The 21326-nt window shown below is 33.8% G+C and overlaps 1 protein-coding gene across 3 annotated transcripts in view; it reads right to left on the bottom strand.

Annotated features, from left to right (window-relative positions):
- ralgapb (Ral GTPase activating protein non-catalytic subunit beta) overlaps window positions 1-3408 on the bottom strand; it is a 56060-nt gene extending 52652 nt beyond the window's left edge. For all 3 annotated transcript variants that reach the window (XR_012357222.1, XM_073851398.1, XM_073851399.1), the window contains exon 1: window positions 3273-3408. The gene's annotated coding sequence lies outside the window, so the exon portion shown is untranslated. The remainder of the gene's footprint in view (window positions 1-3272) is intronic.
- Window positions 3409-21326: the final 17918 nt, after the last annotated feature.

Here is a 21326-nt window from a genome sequence, read left to right as displayed (position 1 = left end):
GGTTAACGGTTAAACGGTCAATATGAGCATCCCTAATACAGATAGTAATACATTTTCTAACATAAACCTACCCCTAAGCCTCACAGAAAACTTTTTGCATTTCTACAGTTTCAAAAAAACATTGTTTACTTTATTTTTTACACCAGTTTTACAAATGAGGACGCAGGTTTTTGGTGATTTTGTCAGGTTTTGCTCACTTTTCGTACAAATCTGTCCTTAAAATATTAAATAGGTACATACACACACCTATAGGTCAAAGATGATAAAGGGTTTTCAAGCATCAAACAATAAATGTTTTAATACAGCTTTAATTTTTAAGACTGTACATTAGAATTTTATCTGAGCAAAAAAAAAAAAATTATGATTGTCATTCATTTTTACCATGATTTGCAAAAGACACCCACAAAAAAAATAATTTAGTGGAACAATAGTTCAACAAATCCTGTACAACATTAAAATATAATAAAATACATACATTTATCTGTTGCACTGAATGACAATGGAACATTATTATTTCACCTGTATTTTCTTGACATTTTATTTTCACAAAAATTACTTTACATTAAAGTAAACATTAAAGTAGTCTCTACTGGCATTTAATATGCTTTTAATATGCATTTATGTAAAACAATAATAAAAACAATAAGTGTAACACTGCTTTTAATTGTTGTTGTTTTCCCCCCCCAAAATTTATTTAATTGCATTTTTGTTTTTCTGAGCAAAAAATAAATATCATACATTTTCCCCTAATTTACTGAAGACACCCACTAAAATGTCATTCAGTGTAACAATCTTGTCAAACATAATTACAACAAAAATCAATTTATGACATTAAAAGATGAATTACTTTCACCACAAATACTAATTAGATATAATCCAACTTTTTTTTAATTTTAAATTTTTTACTCATTTAAAACACATTAAAATTTAACATGCCTCCTTGTTATTTTATATATTTTAATATGTACAAGTCAGAATAAGCATGTTGTTTGAATTTTTACATAAATATTGTTACACTGAATGACAATGTAACATTATTTCAACCAAATGTTGACATTTTATTCTCCAAAAACTTAAAAGTAGACACTTTACTTACATTTAATGTGCTTTCTATGGATATAAAATCACAAAAATTCTTTTATGTGTTTATTTACACACATAAAACTAATTTATATTTAATTTGCATACCAAATCTATATAATTTACAGTCAAAATAGCTATATTATGACATATACCATTACCATGCTACAAAATGACTTATTTTGGTCATACCACCTGTCCTGTTTCAGAACAAGCTTCCTCTAATCAGACATCAGTGTCTGCTGTTACATACAGAAGTGATGACAAACCATACAGGACGGTGTTTTGACAACATCACAGAATGTTCTGTGTCGATCACCTGATCCTAAGCTTATCTGACATGAGGAACTGTGATTTGAACTACCGGTTAATTTGATCTCACTAAACAGAAGACCAACAAAGGTGGATCTAACCAATTATAGACAAACCTCTCAACTCTGATGTTATGCAGAAGCTCCCCACATGCCTCATCCTTCTTCTAATCTACACACAATCTGAGCGCTCTGCTAATATTAGAACCAAAACTTTAAACATGGAGCCTCGCCAAACAGATCTCAAACCCTCAGGAACACAGCTTATCACTTACACAGAATAAAGACTCAAATACACATAGCACAACGGATAAATGCATATTAATATTAATATATATATATATATATATATATATATATATATATATATATATATATATATAGTAGAACATATAAACACACTATACACGCCTGTGCTTTATATATATCGATATATCTATATCTATATGAGACCCTGGACTACAAAATCAGTCTTAAGTAACACAGGTATACATAGTTTGGGTCAAAATTATCAATTTTTCTTTTATGCCAAAAATCATTAGGATATTTAGTAAAGATCATGTTCCATTAAGATATTTTGTATATTTTCTATTGTAAATATATTACAACTTACTTGATTAGTAATATGCATTGTTAGAACTTCATTTGGACAACTCTAAAGGTGATTTTCTCACTATTTAGATTTTTTGCACCTTCAGATTCCAGATATTCATATAGTTGTATCTCGACCAAATATTGTCCTATCCTAATAAACCATACATCAATAAAAAGGTTATTTATTCAGTGTCAATTAAAAAAAATGACCCTTATGAGTTGTTTTGTGGCCCAGGGTCACATATAAGCACAGAAGAATACCCATAGTTCATGTCTAAAAAAACATGGTGAAAAAACAACAACATATATTATGCATTTACATGTTATTCTGCGGTAATTCAAAGAATACCGTGATATTACCGTGGTACTTTTAGTTTCAGAGCATGTGTTACCATACAAACACACTTTACAATCTCTTACTGAACGACCACCGATAGAGAAATAATAGAATTTTCTTTCTAAATACAATGTTCAGATGATGTTTTCAATTCGACTTCCGTAGCCGCTGTGTTTGTTAGCCTCTGTGCTAACCGATCGGATACGAGTCAATGAAGCTTAAAATCCTCACACAAACGTCCACATTCATATTTACATATTTATTTAACGCCCTTGGACAATTTATATGCAAATTATACTCATTTTATCCCAGAGGGAGAAACGCTACAGACTATTAGCAGCTTGCGAGCTAAGCTAACAGACTGATTCCCAATGGTGACTAGGATTAAAACCACGAATTTATTGCTAAGCGTTCAAACAGATGAGCGAAAAACAAAATTACCTTCCCTGCTTTAAATAAGCAAAGCAAAATATTATATCCGCAGTAGTTTTTTGACGTTTTCCAAGCTTTGGCGCGAATCAATCACATACATGTTTGTTTGACAGCTGATTTCAGTTTCACAAACGCTTCAAAACAAACAAATGACAGCTGTCAATCATCATGCCTTCTTCAAAGACATTAACCTTTAAATCAAATAGTTAGTATTAAAGAGCATTGTATACATTGTAGCAGGCCGCAATGCGGGACTGTGGCTGTGTCTCAAAATCTACTGCGCTCGCTAACTAGATAGCGCACTTGAATTCAAAACAAAGATCTATAGATGCTGCTAAGTAGGCAGCTAACATGTTTCCTGTCAGCATACGGGCTAAGCAAGCAGCACACTTTATTTTGAAATTATGAGCCCCCAAAGTGCTGTCTATCTAGTCAGCTCGCTAGGTTTTTGAGACGCGGCCCATGTGACAGTTGCCCGAACCGGACACACAAACGCAAAAACAGATAAACGGCGTTACCTGATTCAGTTCACATATCAATTAGTCGGTCGTTCGGGTAGTTTTGCGGGGAAAGCGGGTTTGATCGAGCAGCATGTTTGTCGGTAGATCCGATGAGATCAGATCCGCTCCTCCATCGTCTGCACAGGCGGCGGGGTTTGGCTGGCTGCAGTGGCTGATGTGAACGAATCGCTCGTTTGAACCGATTCCCCCAAATGATTCAATCGCACAGATTCGCAAGCGTTTGTAAAGCACTCGACTCTGTGGTATGAGGTGGATATTGAAATCATAAACAACGCCACAATATTTCTCTCAGGTAAGAAATAAACACAACCACAGTCTCAATCACAGCACAAACACTAACAGTATCAAAATCACACGGACAGGTTTACATATTTCGTCGAAATTGATGCGTTTTACAAACATAGGCTACATTTAACTACAGAAAACAAACAAGTGAGCAGAGTCGGTATAATGACGGTAAAATGAATTTTAATTCGATAAACAGTGATAAGTAAGGTTACTTTTACAAGTAATGCATTATAATATTGAGTTACTCCCTAAAAAAGAAAGTAATTACGTTACTTAGTTACTTTTTATGGAAAGTAATGTGTTACGTTACTTTTGCATATCTTTTTAAATCTGGGCAGGGCTTGCTTGTTTGTTTATAATATAAAAAGTTCTATTTTTGGCAAATGTAAAAGACTTTGTTACACCAAAAGCCTTCACGTTTGTACAGTAGACTGAAGAAGAAAAAAATGTTAACTCTTTAGCAATAAAAAAAGGAAAACAAATGTTCTTGAGTAATTTTTGCTTATTAGTATGGATGAATTGGATCATCGAAGGTCGGCAGCAAAGACATCGGTTAATAAAATGGGATTAAATACATAAAGGATATCTGCATTATTTAACATATTTAATTATTGCAGGTTTGCGTCATATTCTGAGTTGAATTTATCTGTTTTTATTCATTTTGAGGAATACTGTATCTGTTTTTTTTAGTGAGTGAGATGAATTAATGCATGTTCACATTTATTCTAGAACTAAAGGAACATCTTACTCACAAATTTTCTCAACATGGGGACAGGAGAGCTTTTAATCAATAAATGAAGGGAAAACAGTAACTGGCATTACTTATTTGAAAACATAACTAAGATATTTTCTTGTCAATTAAAAAGTGATGCGTTACTTGGAAAAAGTATTATTACATAACTTGTGTTACTTGTAATGTGTTACCCACAACACTGTTGATGAATATAATTATATTATTATTTATATTTTAGCATTAGATGGCATAAATATATTTTGGCTTGTCTTAGCTGGTTTAAGCTTGAAGTGGCTGTTTTAGCTGTTCTCCCAGGCTAGGTTGGTCAGTTTTAACTGGTTGTGCTAAGGAAGTGGCAAAACCCCTCTAAAACCAGTTTGCTGACCAGCTAAAACCAGCCAACCAGTTTAGGCTGGTTTTAGATGTGTTTTTTTTTTTCAGCAGGGATGCTAGTACAGTACCTCAGTAATTGGGTAATTTTTTTTAAATTGTGCAATTACTTAAAGACCACATGTACCAATTTTTTTTTTTTTTGTCACTGGTGTTACCTTCTTTGGCAATATTAAATGTTTTTATGTGATATTATTTCTCGTTTGTTATTCAGCACATGTAGTCAGAGTTACGGAAAAATAATGAAAATGCACGAAATAAGGAGATAAGTGGCAGAAAAAAACAAAGTAACAACAGGTGACACAATGAATCACCAGGGACATAGATAAGACCTATATACTTCATTGTTGTTACCCAAAACGAAGCTGACACCAGTGACAATTTTCATAAAAAATACATTTTACAAAATGGCTGCTGCAAGGTATCAAACCACATGTTGTCAATCATGGTATAATCAGTGAATAAAGTAGTTTTTTCCATTTGTATTTTATTTTTATTTTTATTTATTTTTTTATTTTTATTTTTATTTTTTTTACAAATCCCAACAGTAAAGTAGGTCCTCAACTAAAAGCTTCGTATGAAATCATGAGATAAATGAGAACATTTCTGAAAACTGAAAAGAGACAGTAGACTTAACATGGGCCTTTCTTCATAGATCTTCAGGAAATAGGAAGAAGGATGCCATAAATGACAGCTTAATGATTTTTTTAAAATATTTTTTGTGCAATTATTTAAAGGCCACATGTACCATTTTTGTCACTTCTTTGGCAATATTAAATGTTTTTATGAAATATTATTTCTCATTTTGTTCAGGACATGTAGTCAGAGTTACAGAAAAATAATGGAAATGCAAGAAATAAAGAGATGACCTAGTGGCAAATACTTATATATTTTATCATATTTACATTTACATTTAGACATTCAGCAGATGCTTTTATCCAAAGCGACTTACGAAAGAGGACAATGGAAGCAATCAAAATCAACAAAAGAGCAATAACATGCAAGTGCTATGACACGTCTCATTTAGCCTAACACAGTACACATAGCAAGTTTTTTTGTGTGTGTTATTGTATAATAAATAATTGTTTTTTATTCTACATTTCATTTTTTATGCCATTTACATCATATATTTGATAGTTATGAATACATTATTGTATTTTAAATGGTAGAAAAAACTGTTTTTGACCTCAAAATAAACCACTTTCCCTTTGTACATGGCTGTGGGGATGAACAGTTTTGTGATGCTTGAATTTCTATATAATTAATTTAAAAACAAATGTTGCCACATCAATGACTCAAGAAGGTGTAATTGTTCAAATTACATATTGTTTCATTTTAAAATATAAAGAAATTGTAACCCTAAAGTGTAATATTTCTGTAAAGGCTAGGGACAGAAAAATGGACATTTCCATAGAATGACCAAATTTGCTGAAATTAGCATAAAATGGAAAAAACGTGTTAAAACGTTTTACTTGTTTTATTTATAAAATACCACTAAACACTCTTGAAAAAATAACTAAATAAATCAAATAAAATGTCATGTTCTCATTTAGAACATTTATCTTGTGTTTCTGTGAGTGCAACTCAAACGAGTCGGTGAATCGGTTCGTTTAAACGAAGCTTCCAAAACGAATCGATTTGTTCAAATGAATCAGACTCGGCATCGCTCCTCCTCCAGGCCTACAAAACTTTAGAGGAGGAGAAATGCATGCAAATATATTAAGGACAGGTGCTGAATGACACAGAGTTGTGGAGGATAAAGTGTTTTGATGAAGTGTTGAATTGTTTGCTGTAAACGATTCTTCATTAAAATGCTCTAATGTGAATATGTTGAAAACAGCGCCCTCTTTTGTAAGAGAACAGCAAACGCGCCCTTTGGTGTTTTTCACAAATGTGTTTTTTTTTATTAATCCATTTGTCTTTCAGCTTTCAGTCAGAGCACGTTTTGGCAGACCAAACCGAATTAACTGAATGTTAATCATAATGGCTTTTCATTCTCAATTCAAAGCAATTATTTTATTTTAAAACCAATCTGTGAATATGCAACACAATAAAATCAGTTTAATGACTGCATCATTTATTGAAAGTAGTTGTTTAGTAAATGACTTAATTAAATCAGCTCTCACAAACATGGCAACCATGGCAACTGTAGTTGTGTCAATATAAAATGTAACTATTCCTAGTTGCAATTGTTATTGTAAAATCATAATAAATGATACATTCGATCTCATTCAAAATGTGAATTATGCTTTTCGAATTTTTTCTATTGTAATCTATTGTAGTGACAATTTCTGTAGTATTTTGTCACACATTTGTCAGGCAGAACAATGTAAACAGATCATGTGAGATTTTGGAAGCAGTTACAGTAGTGAAAATTATTCTCCAAACCTGTTTCTGAGCCTCGCAGAACCTTGTCAGCATGATTCTGCATCTGTATAACGGGCCCTTTAGATGTCAGAATCATTGGCACAGCACACAGCACTTAATATAGTAACCTGCACAGGCAGTCAATATCAATTATTCAGGAGAGGAGTATTTACTGCATGGAGAAAGTGCACATATGTCTGTTGGGCTAAAAATGATCCTGAAAACTGATTGCTCTCTGTCGTCTGATTTTGTCTTTCTCTGGTTTGGTTGTCTGTGTTGTCTTGGTGCTTTTCTGTTTGCTCTTGAATTTGGTTAGTTAGGAAGGAAAGAAGGGAAGGTTTGCTTGTTTGCATGTAGTTTGGTAGACGGTTGTTATTCTGTTTGGTGATACACTGCCACTCAAAAGTTTGGGTATTTAATGTTTTTAAAAAAAGTCTCTTATGCTCATCAAAGTTCCATTTATTTGATCAAAAATACTGAAAAACTAAATAATATTATGAAATATTTTTGCAATTCAACATTTTTATATTTTTTATTTGAATATGCCTTAAAATATAATTTATTTATGTGATGCAAAGCTAAATTTTTAGCATCATTACTCCACTCTTCAGTGTCACATGATCCTTCAGAAATCATTTTAATATACTAATTTATTACTTTTATTATTAATGTTGGAAACAATTGTGCTGCTTAATGTTTTTTTGAACCTGTGATTGATTGAACCAGGATTCTTTATTGAATAAAAAGTTAAAAAGACTTAAGTCTTTACTATCACTTTTTTAAAAATAAAACTATTAATTTCATTCAAAGAGAGAAAGAAAGTAAAAAAACTGACATTGAACGAGGTGTTTATTGTTACAAAAGTTTTTAAAATAATTATTTTAAATAAATGCTGTTTTTTTTAAACCTTTTATTTATCAAAGAATCCTGAAAAAAGTATGACAGGTTCCAAAAAAAAAAAAAAAAAAAACATTTAAGCAGCACAACTAATATAACAAATCAGTATATTAGAATGATTTCTGAAGCATCATGTGACACTGAAGACTGAAGTAATGATGCTGAAAATTCAGCTTTGCATCACAGAAATAAATTATATTTTTAAGTATATTAAAGTAGAAAAACATTATTTTGAATTGCATTAATATTTCACAATATTACAATTTTTTCTGTATTTTTAATCAAATAAACGCAGCCTTGATGAGCAGAAAAGCGTTTAAAAAGCATTACACGTTTTACTGATCCCAAACTTTTTTAAATATAATTTTCTATACATAAATAGATAAATAGATGGATAAAATTTGGTGTCTCTGGCTATTGTTTGGGATATACTATATGCACGGTTACACCGGACAAGACTGTAGTATGCAGTGTAGTGCACTAGATGGCAGCAAGTTCACATTGTAAACACACACATGATGTGAATGCATCTGTAGACAGGGCTGTTGTCAGGGGAACATTGTCCTGCACCCTGTGATGACAAGATCCACCCATAAACATGTTGTCCTGGGCCTTGCATATATGCAACGTCCCTGACTGCAGGTGCTGCTCATGTTTGCATTCCCAGAGCAGTGAGAAAATGTACATAAAAAGACATAAAATCAGATGGAACATTAATGCTTGCTAATGAACTGTAATGCAGAGAGAGTATGTTTCTGTTATTCTGTAAATACACTATACATACAGTAACAACTGCTGATGGGAAGTATATGCAAATTTGAACCTTTCAGTTTGAACAGACAGGAGTTTGAGTGTTCAGAGAAGTACACTTGTTAGTGAACGGCCGTGCTTCTTTTCTGTGATGAGTGCTGCGCATAAAACCTTGATTGCAATCTAACGGTGAGTTTCTTCTTTTCATCGTGAGTCCGACCCCCTTATTTAAATCCAACCTCCGTGTTTGTGTCCCTGCCTTTAGACACAAATCATTTCCATGTGAAATCACGCTATAGTGTCTTTTACCGTAATAATGCTGCTGTGTTTCGTACAGTATAGCTACTGATTGCTGGAAGACACTTTGTTTGGCATGAATAGTAAAAGCTGTTTCATAGGTACTTACCAATGTCATTGAAAATCCTTTAACTATATTCCAGTGAAATACAATAGGGCTGATTTTTATTGTAAGCCTGGTGTGTTTTTCCTTTAGACTTCAGCCAAGCTAACAAAAATATGTTGTAAGAATGTTTTGTCAACCTTCTCTATTAGTTCACTCAAAAATTAATATTCTGTCATAATTTGTTCACACTCAGTTTGCAAACCTGTGTGAGTTTTTTTCCGCTGTTGAACAAAAAAGAAGATATTTTGAAAAATGCCAATGACTTCTATAGTATTTTTTTTTCTACTATGGAAATCAATAGCTTTTTTTTGTGTGTGTGAGTGTCCAAAAGTTCTAAAAATGTTTTGTGAACATTCCGTTTGATCATTATGGAAACGTTACTTTTGAATGTTTCCTGAACATTCTAAAATGAGTAGTAACATTTCAGAAATGTTACATGAACGTCAAATTTAAATATACCATAAACAATGTATAAATAACATGTAGATGTTTAGAGAACATTATTATTAAGTCCAGATGCTTGAAACAAGCAAAATAATCTGCCAATGGGGTAAGAAAAATAATCTTGTTTTCTGTTTGAAATAAGATTTTTTTGCTTACCCCTTTTGCAGATTATTTTGCTTGTTCTAAGCAAAAGCTCACTTAATTTTGACTTTTTTTTTTTTCAGAAAACAAGAACATAATTTTTACTTCCTCTTTGATTTAAGAATTTTTAGATATTTTGGCTGGAAACAAGACAAAAAATCTAAGTATGAAAAGCATTTTTTTCAGTGTAAGAAAGACAAAAACTATAGACTTTGAACGCATAATGCTGGATGTTTATATTTTTTATTAATGTTTGACTTTGTTTATGTGTCTGGAGAGGGCAGCAGTGAAGAGAGATTCATTCCTGTTTATTAAGGGTGAAGTGTGCCATTTCCGTGGCAGAAGCGCAATTAAAAGTAATGGCAAAAATAAGTAGATTTAGTGTTTTCTGAAAATTCGCCACCATAATTCTACTGTGTTTTAGCTGTTTACTAGCATTTTACCGTTTCTGGTACATTTTGGGTCAGCAGAACAAGTTATCTATCTAACGCCGATCTATTTTGTTCTTGTTACAATTACATTTAAATCTATTCCAGATATTGTTACATGGCATTTAAATGCTAATGTATTCAGCAATTTCTTTAAATAAATTTAATAATAATATTTAAATATTTCCCAAATATTGTCACATGTCATTCAAATGCCAGTGCATCCAGGAAATATTTAATCAAAAATTGTATAATAAATTTTACATATTTTTAAACCTATTCCAAATGTTGTTACATGATATTTACAGCTTAGATATTTGAGTTGATTCAACTTATTGTAAGGCAGCTCACTGTAAAAAAAAAAAACTATTTGTTGAGTCAACTTAAAATAATTTGTTACCACGATGCCTTAAAATTTTAAGTTCAGTCAACTCAAAAAGCTTTAGTCAACTTGAAATGTTAAGTTGTACTAAGTGACAGCTTAGATATTTGAGTTGATTCAACTTATTGTAAGGCAGCTCACTGTAAAAAAAAACTATTTGTTGAGTCAACTTAAAATAATTTGTTACCACAATGCCTTAAAATTTTAAGTTCAGTCAACTCAAAAAGCTTTAGTCAACTTGAAATGTTAAGTTGTACTAAGTGACACCTTAGATATTTGAGTTGATTCAACTTAAATTGTAAGGCAGCTCACTGTAAAAAAAAACAAAAAAAACTATTTGTTGAGTCAACAATGTTAAGTTTAGCCAACTCAAAAAAGTGAAATGTTAAGTTGTATTAAGTAACGATTTAGATATGAAGGCAGCTTTTCCTTGAACTCCTTCTTTTTTTGTCTTGTTGCATATTTTGTTTTACATTTTGGAGGTATGCATTACAAACAGCATTTCATGTTGTTTTTAAGTCCAACATTCTGTAGCATTTTTATTTTTTAAAAATGGCACAGTTCACTTTTAACGGCTAGAGTTTATTTTTAATTTTATTCATTATTTTTGGACTCTTAATGACAGCCGTCGGCAAAAGAGGTTAAATATCCGGCACCTAAATCAACTCCGTATCACCTCTGAGTAGAGAAACACTTGAGTACAGACAGAGGAGCAACTCCAGCGGCCCTTCGGCCTCCCACACCGACACTCCACGTCCAAGGCCACTGAAAGCTTTTCTATCGCTCTTAAAATACTGCAGAACGCCACTCGTTCTTCATTAATTGCCTGTGTTGTTTTAAATCCATTGCTGTTGTCTTGGCAGCGGTAGGACGGCGGGTACAACTAAGGATGGAGATAGTCATAGCTCTGGGGGAGATAAATAATACAATAACACTCGTTTAGAGACACGGCCAAATGAAAACAAACGCAATTGAAACACTGAAGGACAGAAAGGAGAGTTACTTACTTTGTCTTTTTAAGATTGTGGTGTTCATTAAGCCATGCATCACTGTTATATTGCTTATAATTGCAGGTTTTTTTTGCATCGTTACTCCAGTCTTCAGTGTCACATGATCCTTTAGAAATCATTCTAATATGCTGCTTTTTTTTTGGAACCTGTGATACTTTTTTTTGGAATTAGGATTTCTTTGATCAATAAAAGGTTGAAATGAACAGCATTTATTTAAAATAGAAAAGTATTCTCTCAAAAGTTTGGGGTCAGTAGATTTTATTCTTTCTTTTTTTTGAAAGAAATTATTACTTTGATTCACGAAGGATGTGTTAAATTAATAAAAAGTGATAGCATAGATTTACATTGTTAAAAAACATTTCTATTTTAAATAAATGCTGTTCTTTTTAACTTGTTATTCATCAAAGAATCCTGAAAAAAGAATCACAGGTTCCAAAAGTGGATAATTCTAATAAAAAATTAGCATGTTACAATGATTTCTGAAGGATCATGTGACGCTTAAGACTGGAGTAACAGCTGTTGAAAATTCAGCTTTGCATCACAGGAATAAATTATATTTTAAAGTATATTAAAATAAAAACCATTATTTTATATTGTAATAACATTTTTCAATATTACTGTTTTTTCTGTATTTTTGATCAAATAAATGCAGCCAAAAGAGACTTCTTTAAAAAACATTACAAGTCTTACTGATACCAAACTTTTGAGCGGCAGTGTACAGTCGTGGCCAAAAGTTTTGAGAATTACATAAATATTGTAAATTGGAAAAGTTGCTGCTTAAGCTTTTATAATAGCAATTTGCATATACTCCAGAATGTTATGAAGAGTGATCAGATAAATTGCATAGTCCTTCTTTGCCATGAAAATTAACTTAATTCCGAAAAACCTTTCCACTGCATTTCATTGCTGTCATTTAATTACCTGCTGAGATCATTTCAGTAATTGTCTTGTTAACTCAGGAGAGAATGTTGACGAGCACAAGGCTGGAGATCATTATGTCAGGCTGATTGGGTTAGAATGGCAGACTTGAGATGTTAAAAGGAGGGTGATGCTTGAAATCATTGTTCTTCCATTCTTAACCATGGTGACCTGCAAAGAAACGCGTGCAGCCATCATTGCGTTGCATAAAAATGGCTTCACAGGCAAGGATATTGTGGCTACTAAGATTGCACCTAAATCAACAATTTATAGGATCATCAAAAACTTCAAGGAAAGAGGTTCAATTCTTGTTAAGAAGGCTTCAGGGCATTCTAAAGAGGATTGAGCTGCGGGATCGGGGTGCCACCAGTGCAGAGCTTGCTCAGGAATGGCAGCAGGCAGGTGTGAGCGCATCTGAACGCAAAGTGAGGCCAAGACTTTTGGAAGATGGCCTGGTGTCAAGAAAGGCAGCAAAGAAGCCACTTCTCACCAAAAAAAAAAAACATCAGGGACAGATTGATCTTCTGCAAAAAGTATGGCGAATGGACTGCTGAGGACTGGGGCAAAGTCATATTCTCCAATGAAGCCTCTTTCCGATTGTTTGGGGCATCTGGAAAAAGGCTTGTCCGGAGAAGAAAAGGTGAGCGCTACCATCAGTCCTGTGTCATGCCAACAGTAAAGCATCCTGAGACCATTCATGTGTGGGGTTGCTTCTCATCCAAGGGAGTGGGCTCACTCACAATTTTGCCCAAAAACACAGCCATGAATAAAGAATGGTACCAAAACACCCTCCAACAGCAACTTCTTCCAACAACAGTTTGGTGAAGAACAATGCCTTTTCCAGCACGATGGAGCACCGTGCCATAAGGCAAAAGTGATAACTAAGTGGCTCGGGGACGAAAATGTTGAAATGTTGGGTCCATGGCCTGGAAACTCCCCAGATCTTAATCCCATTGAGAAGGTCAATGCTCAAGAGGCGGGTGGACAAACAAAAACCCACTAATTCTGACAAACTCCAAGAAGTGATTATGAAAGAATGGGTTGCTATCAGTCAGGATTTGGCCCAGAAGTTGATTGAGAGCATGCCCAGTCCAATTGCAGAGGTCCTGAAAAAGAAGGGCCAACACTGCAAATACTGACTCTTTGCATAAATGTCATGTAATTGTCGATAAAAGCCTTTGAAACGTATGAAGTGCTTGTAATTATATTTCAGTACATCACAGAATATTTGATTTATTTTAGAAACATGACTTAATGTCTTAAGATTTCTTTTGCATCTAAAGTAAATCTTGTTTTAATAATGTGTAGATATTTGTACTGCAAAACAAGACTGAGTAAAAAAATCAATTTCTGCAGCCTAAGTGTTAAACTTTGTAAATGCTGATAATTTGGTAAAGCATTGTGTAACGCACAAATGCATATTCCTGTGTGCAGAATTGCTTGTTTAGGTTTAGATGTTTCTGAATATGGGGGATAAACAGAGGCATGAGGTGCCTCTGACCTTGAATTATACAATGAAAAGCTGTTCTCCTGGAGTACAGCAGGATGTTGAAGTCTGTGCATTATGCATACAATGCGCTTTATCATATCTCTCAATGCCATGCCATAAAGCTATATTTAAACTTCCACTTTAAATATTAGCGGAATGATGGGCCCCATGCAAATCTGTTATTATAGTAAATTTAATTCCACCATTAAGCTTTTCGAAAGCCTTTTTAATCATCCATTATTCATCAGTATTGTCACTTTCGCTCTTTTTGCTCCACTTAAAAGGTCATCATGCGGAATGAGTTAAGAAACGACTGCGTTCGCAGCTGCATGTCAACCATTAGCTCGCAAAACATTTGCATATTCTGTTCAGTCACTATTCCATATCAAAACAACAATGAGGTAGGCAACGTGATTAAACATAATTAAGACTTCATTAGGGGTCCTTTGTAAACACTTTCCTCCATAAGTCACTAACTTGCTGGTTTTGCTGATTGCTAATGTGCTTTTGAATAAGTCATACAAGCCCTGACTGCTTTTACCAGCCAATTTCATTATTCAAAGAGCAAACCGAATGTACATTTTAACGTCACAATGAACACAGAGTATTAGATGGCATGCGGCAAATATGGCCTATTTGGTCTTGAGAAATTCCAGAGAAATATCCCATTATGCTATGTTTTGGGACACTTACATAACCATAAGAAGAACTGTATGCATCTTATTTTTCAATGCAGAAATAAAGTATTTTAAGACTTTGCATTTACTAGCCACTGTAGGATAGAAAAACCTGCTGTAAATAATAGTTATTTGTACTACAAGCCAATGCATTTATGGTTATGATAATAAATTAAAACAATATGATACCAGTTTGCAACATAACACTTCTTGTTAGTGTGTTAAAAAATAAGGTGGATGTTCTGCTTTGTTATTTAATAAAATAACCAAGGACAGACAGAAGTTGTAATCACTGACCGTAAACACATTGTCACTTACTTCTCATGCATTTTCTGATCAACTGTACACAGAGACAGATGCACCATATTTTAAAGTCTCAAAAGTTTGGGATCAGTAAGACTTGTGTTTTTTTTAAAGAAGTCTCTTGTGCTCATCTAGGCTGAATTTATTTGATTAAAAATACTAGAAAAAACTGTAAAATGTTATTTCAATATAAAATAATGGTTTTTATTTTAATATGCTTTAAAATATAATTTATTCCTTTGATGGAAAGCTGATTTTTCATCAGCTGTTACTCCAGTCTTCAGTGTCACATGATCTTTCAGAAATAATTCTAATATGCTGATTTATTATTAGAATTGTCAATGTTGAAAACAGTTGTGCTGCCAAATATTTTTTTAACTTGTGATTCTTTTCAATCAAACTATTAATTTCTTTCAAAAAAGAAAGAATAAAAATTTACTGACCCCAAACGTTTGAACAGTATAGTGTATATTTGTAGAAAACCTTTCTATTTTAAATAAATTCTGTTCTTTTGAAGCATTTATAGATCAAAGAATCCTCAAAAAAGTATCACAAGTTCCAAAAATAATAAGCAGCACAACTGTTTTTAACATTGATAACAAATCAGCATATTAGAATGATTTCTGAAGGATCATGTGACACTGAAGACTGGAGTAATGATGCTGAAAATGTAGCTTTGTATCACAGGAATAAATTACATTTTAAAATATATTTACATAGATATTATTTTACAATATTACAGTTTTTTTCTGTATTTTTGATCAAATAAATGCAGCCTTGATGAGCAAAAGAAACGTCTTTAAAAACCATTAAAAATCGTTCTAATCCCAAATTTTTGAGTGGCAGTGTATGCATTTTATATATTGTGAGTCATTTATTAACTATATCAGCTTTACCCACCCCTAAACGGTATGCACAAACAATTTTACATGTCATTTAGGGGTGTTTTTGGCCAGAATACGCTGCAAAGTGAACAATTTAAGCCGCACAATGAATGAAGATTGCTTTTATGCTTTACAAAAAGGCTGTTATTGAAGGATGGAGCAGTTTGAAACCACAGTATATTGAACCGACAGCAAACCCGCAAAGAAAACAGGGCGTTTACGTATAAGTCTTAAAGGTGCTGAAGCAAAAAAATAAAAAAAAGCAGAAAGATTCTGAAAAATTACGAAACTATTATTGTGGTGCAAGAAGCATTCACTGATGTGATAAAAATTTATGATTTAAGGCCCTTTTATATAGTCATGCATGACCTGCAGGTCTCTAGCATTATGAAACCACAGCTTCTCTCTCACACCATCATATTCTCTATCTCTCTCGCTCTTACTCACTCACTCTCACCTGGGGAACCCCCCCACTCTCATTTCTCACCAAACACCAACTTTCTGAATGTCTCTACCACTTTTTTCTCTTTAAAATAGACTCTCTCTCTCTTGAGTCTCTTGTAAATGTCATAGCTGTTGTGGAAAAACGTATTCTTCCTTCACACGTATGTCGGTGATGGACGGTCCGAGCGCTGCCATATCTCTCTGTTCTCTATAAATGAAACTAACCTTTACATAAGGCATCATAGTTGATGGCTCGGCAACCGCATGAAGGTTTTTCATGAACTGTGCAGATTTACAGACTCTTAACAGGAAACAAATTTTTACATTTGTCAAGAAAATGTGATGCTTGACCACTTTGATGATGTGGGAGGTTGCTAGGGCATTTCTATGAAATGTCTAAAGTGTTCTATGTAGTTGCTAGAGTTCTGTGAATGGTTGTTAGGGCATTTCTACAAGGTTTCTAAAGTGTTCTAGGTGGTTACCAGGGTGCTATGGCCAATTGCTACTGTAGGACATTTCTACAAAGTTTCTAAGGTGTTCTATTTGTTTTTAATTTTTAAGGTGTTTGAGTTGCTAGGGTGCTGTGGGTGGTTTTGAAGGTGTATTAGTTTCTAGGAGGTTTTTCTTAAACAAAGTTTCTAAGGTGTTCTAGTTGCTAGTAGGTTGCTAGGGTGCTGTGGGTGGTTGTATTTCTGCAAAGATTTTTAAAGTGTTCTAGTTGCTAGAATGTTTCTACAAAGTTTTTAAAGTGTTCTAGGTGGTTACCAGGGTGCTGTGGGTGGTTTCTATGGCATTTCTGCCAAGTTTTTAAGGTGTTCTCATTACTAGGAGGTTGCTAGGGTGCTGTGGGTGGTTACTAGGGTATTTCCAACAACGTTTCTAAGGTGTTCTAATTGTTAGGAGGTTGCTAGGAAATTTCTGCCAAGTTGTAAGATGTTCTAGTTGCTCGGAGGTTGCTAGGATGCTTTGGGTGGTTACTAGGGTATTTCTACAAAGTTTCTAAGGTGTTTTAGTTGCTGGGAGGTTGCTAGGGTATTTTTAAACAAAGTTTCTAAGGTATTCTAGTTGCTAGTAGGTTGCTAGGGTATTTATACAAAGTTTCTAAGGTGTTCTAGTTTCTAGGAGGTTGCCAGGGTGCTGTGGGTGGTTGCTATGGCATTTCTAGAAAGTTTCTAAAGTGTTCTAGTTGCTAGGATGCTGTGGGTGGTTGCTAGGGCATTTCTACAACGTTTCTATAGTGTTTCAATTGCTAGGAGGTTGCTAGGATGCTGTGGGTGGTTGCTAGGGTATTTCTACAAAGTTTCTAATGTGTTCTAGTTGCTATGAGGTTGCTGGGGTGCTGGGGGTGGTTTCTAGGGTTTTTCAAACTAAGCTTCTAAAGGTGTTCCAGTTGCTAGGAGGTTACTAGGTCATTTCTACAAAGTTTCTAAATTGTTCTAGTTGCTAGGAGGTTGCTAGGTGCTGTGGGTGGTTGCTAGGGTATTTCTACAAAGTTTCTAATGTGTTCTAGTTGCTATGATGTTGCTGGGGTGCTGGGGGTGGTTTCTAGGGTTCTTAAAACTAAGCTTCTAAGGTGTTCCAGTTGCTAGGAGGTTACTAGGTCATTTTTCTACAAAGTTTCTAAAGTGTTCTAGTTGCTAGGGGGTTGCTAGGATGCTGTGGGTGGTTACTATGGCATTTCTGCAAAGTTTCTAAATTGTTCTAGTTGCTAGGAGGTTGCTAGGGTGCTGTGGGTGGTTGATATGGCATTTCTAGAAAGTTTCTAAAGTGTTCTAGTTGCTAGGAGGTTGCTAGGATGCTGTGGGTGGTTGCTATGGTATTTCTACAACGTTTCTAATGTGTTCTAGTTGCTATGATGTTGCTGGGGTGCTGGGGGTGGTTTCTAGGGTTCTTAAAACTAAGCTTCTAAGGTGTTCCAGTTGCTAGGAGGTTACTAGGTCATTTCTACAAAGTTTCTAAAGTGTTCTAGTTGCTAGGAGGTTGCTAGGTTGGACTAGGTGGTTGCTAGGGTGTTGCTATGCTGTGTGAAATTCTCTGTTTGTATCAGGTTCTCTCTTTAATGTGCGTCTGTGGGTTTTTTCAGCTGTTTTCAGGTCTAGCAGACGAGAATGCTGAATCTGATCACTTGAAGTACAGTACATGCGCGCTAGTCACAGTGCCGCCTGCAATAGCTTTGCTAAGCTAATGTGAGTTGTTGTTAAGTGCGTGGCTCTCTTCTGCTCTCACACTAACAAACAGCAGATGTGTGATGTGTGTAGCAGGAGTGTGGCGATAAAGAGCGTTTTCGGCGGCTCGAGCGAATCATCAGCACATATAAACACGCGCGGCTCTTGCATTATGCATCGGGATGTTCGCCGTACTTTTATTCCCTCCTCCTCCCCCCGCAGCACCACAGCGAGCTTCTCATTTTCTGTGACAATAAAAGCGAGCGCAGGCCGAGACTGATGAAAAACACGATTGCTCCTGATATCTCCTCAGCCTCTGATAAGAAGCGGTTGTGCTGTTTTAGGGAATGGGATTTGCGCATCATAAAATGGTAGTTTGATATGATGGAACTGGCTTTTTGGAGATATACTTCCAAATACGAATGCTGACTTTTGACTTGTGTGTTGTATTCCCATGCTGGAGAATATTGAATGATGTTTAGTTGAGGAAACGCTGATGATTTGTTGAACCGCAGCCTGCTGTTTTTCTTATTTAAATACTGTGATCGCAGCAGATACGATCATTTTGAGTTTTGCTCTGTCTTTTCTATCCAACATTTTATTAATCTAGGTTAATGTAAATTTATGCATGTACTAATGCACTTTTTGTATAGTTAAGTTTGAGTTGTATAAACTAACTGTAGGTAATGCATTATAAATCAACGTGAATTAATAACAATAGTGTTTTTTTATAATAAATTAATGTTAACCTAATTAATAAATGCTTTAAAAATGTAAAGAAAAGTTAATTGAACCTTTTTGTAAATTTTTACCTAATTTAATGTTTTTTTTTTCCTGTTGTTTTTTCTTATTTGTGAAAACTGAGATTTATACATCAGCTGACTAAATAAGCTTTCCATTGATGTATGGTGCAAAAAAAAAATCGAAATATTGAGAAAATCACCTTTAAATTTGTCCAAATGAAGTTCTTAGCAATGCATATTTAAGTTTTGATATATTTACAGTAGGAAATGTACAAAATATCTTCATGCAACATGATCTTTACTTAATATCCCAATGATTTTCGGTATAAACGAAAAATCAATAATTTTGACCCATACAATGTATTTTTTGGCTATTTCTACTTGATTTTGTGGTCACATTTATAACAATCACAGTGAATAAACATTATTCCAGTGACATTAATAGAACATTTTGTTCAAATGTTTGCTTAATGTTTGCATAACCAAAAAAACTAAACAAAATACAACAAAAAAACTTGATTTTACAGCTTTAAAAGCTCAACTCAACAAAGCTTTTAGACTACATTTTAGCATTTTGTAATTGTGTACTTAAGTTAAAGTTGAATAAATTATGTATTATGGATAGCAAACAATAGCATTTTCATAAATTAAAATGAACCTAGATTAATAAATGCTGTAAAAATGTTCATGCATTAACTAATGTCAATGAATTAAACCTTATTATAAATTATTACTTAATTTCTTTTAGAGAATTTTGACTAAGCAATATGTAAAATTAGTGTTTTAGGAATATTTTATGCAATAATAATATATACTAATATTTAGTGAATATTAGCAAGTCTGTTCCTTATTAATCAATTAGCTCATCTAAGTCCATCTTCTGGATCACTTATGCCAGACCACATAACTTCACATATCCGTAGTCAGTCTAAGTAGCATATGAAGCTAATAGCTGAAGTCACTGGTGTGCATTGTGCCTGAGCATAACAGCACTTGAAACAACATAAGAATGTCCTTTTTCTGAGCTCTAATAGGCTTACCAGTGCAATTACAGCTCTTTAGAATCAGGTAACCTTTAGATGATTTCAGATGTGAGTCATCTTCGTCTAATTTTAGCTGCTGCGCTCCGAACTTGATTGGCCTTGAAACAAACAATTAGATAAATATGACATGAAATGACGGGCGCTGGATTGTGATGGTATGGGCTTTGACTTAAGAGCGTCTTCGGAACATGCATTCAGTGTGGAGTTAACGTAAGATCATTCACAAGTGTCACTAGTGCGCCCATAGTAAGGCTCAAATCACAACTTTTCTGCATAACGCGTTGTTATTTTTCTGTGATTTAACTTCAGTATGCAAAAATGAGCAAAAAAACTCAAGCCCTGTACATGCAATCCATATGGAAATGTAAATATATAAAAGCGTAATTTTTGATTAGTAATATGCATGGCTAAGAACTTCATTTGGACAACTTTAAAGGCGATTTTCTCAATATTTAGATTTTTTTTTGCACCCTCAGGTTCTAGATTTTCAGATAGTTTCATCTCAGCCAAATATTGTCCTATCCTAACAAACTACACATCAGTGATCTCTCATCTATGACACATCACTGAATAAATAAGCATTACACTGTTGTATGGTTTGTTAGGATAGGACAATATTTGGCTGAGATACAACTATTTGAAAATCTGGAATCTGAGGGTGCAAAAAAAATCTAAATATTGAGAAAATCGCCTTTAAAGTCGTCCAAATGAAATTCTTAGCAATGCATATTACTAATCAAAAATTATATTTTGATATATTTATGGTAGGAAATTTACAAAATATCTTCATGGAACATGATCTTTACTTAATATCCTAATGTTTTTTGGCATAAAAGAAAAAAAAAGAGATCATTTTGACCCATACAATGTATTTTTGGCTATTGCTACAAATACTTAAGACTGGTTTTATGGTCCAGGGTCACATATATGATTTGTTTTATATAGGTACATTGTCTGATTATATGTTTGCATGCATAAAAATGCTTACGTTTGCATGCATACACTGCAAACAATCTTATTTCAAACACGAAACAAGATTTTTTTTTTTACCCCACTGGCAGATTATTTTGCTTGTTTTAAGCAAAAACACACTTAATTTTGACTTTTTTTTTCTGAAAACAAGACAATAATTTTTACTTGTCTTGAAAATCC

The sequence above is a fragment of the Garra rufa genome, chromosome 12 (assembly GCF_049309525.1).
Source record: "Garra rufa chromosome 12, GarRuf1.0, whole genome shotgun sequence".
Taxonomy (NCBI): domain Eukaryota; kingdom Metazoa; phylum Chordata; class Actinopteri; order Cypriniformes; family Cyprinidae; genus Garra; species Garra rufa.
This window is presented reverse-complemented; position numbering and strand designations above follow the sequence as displayed.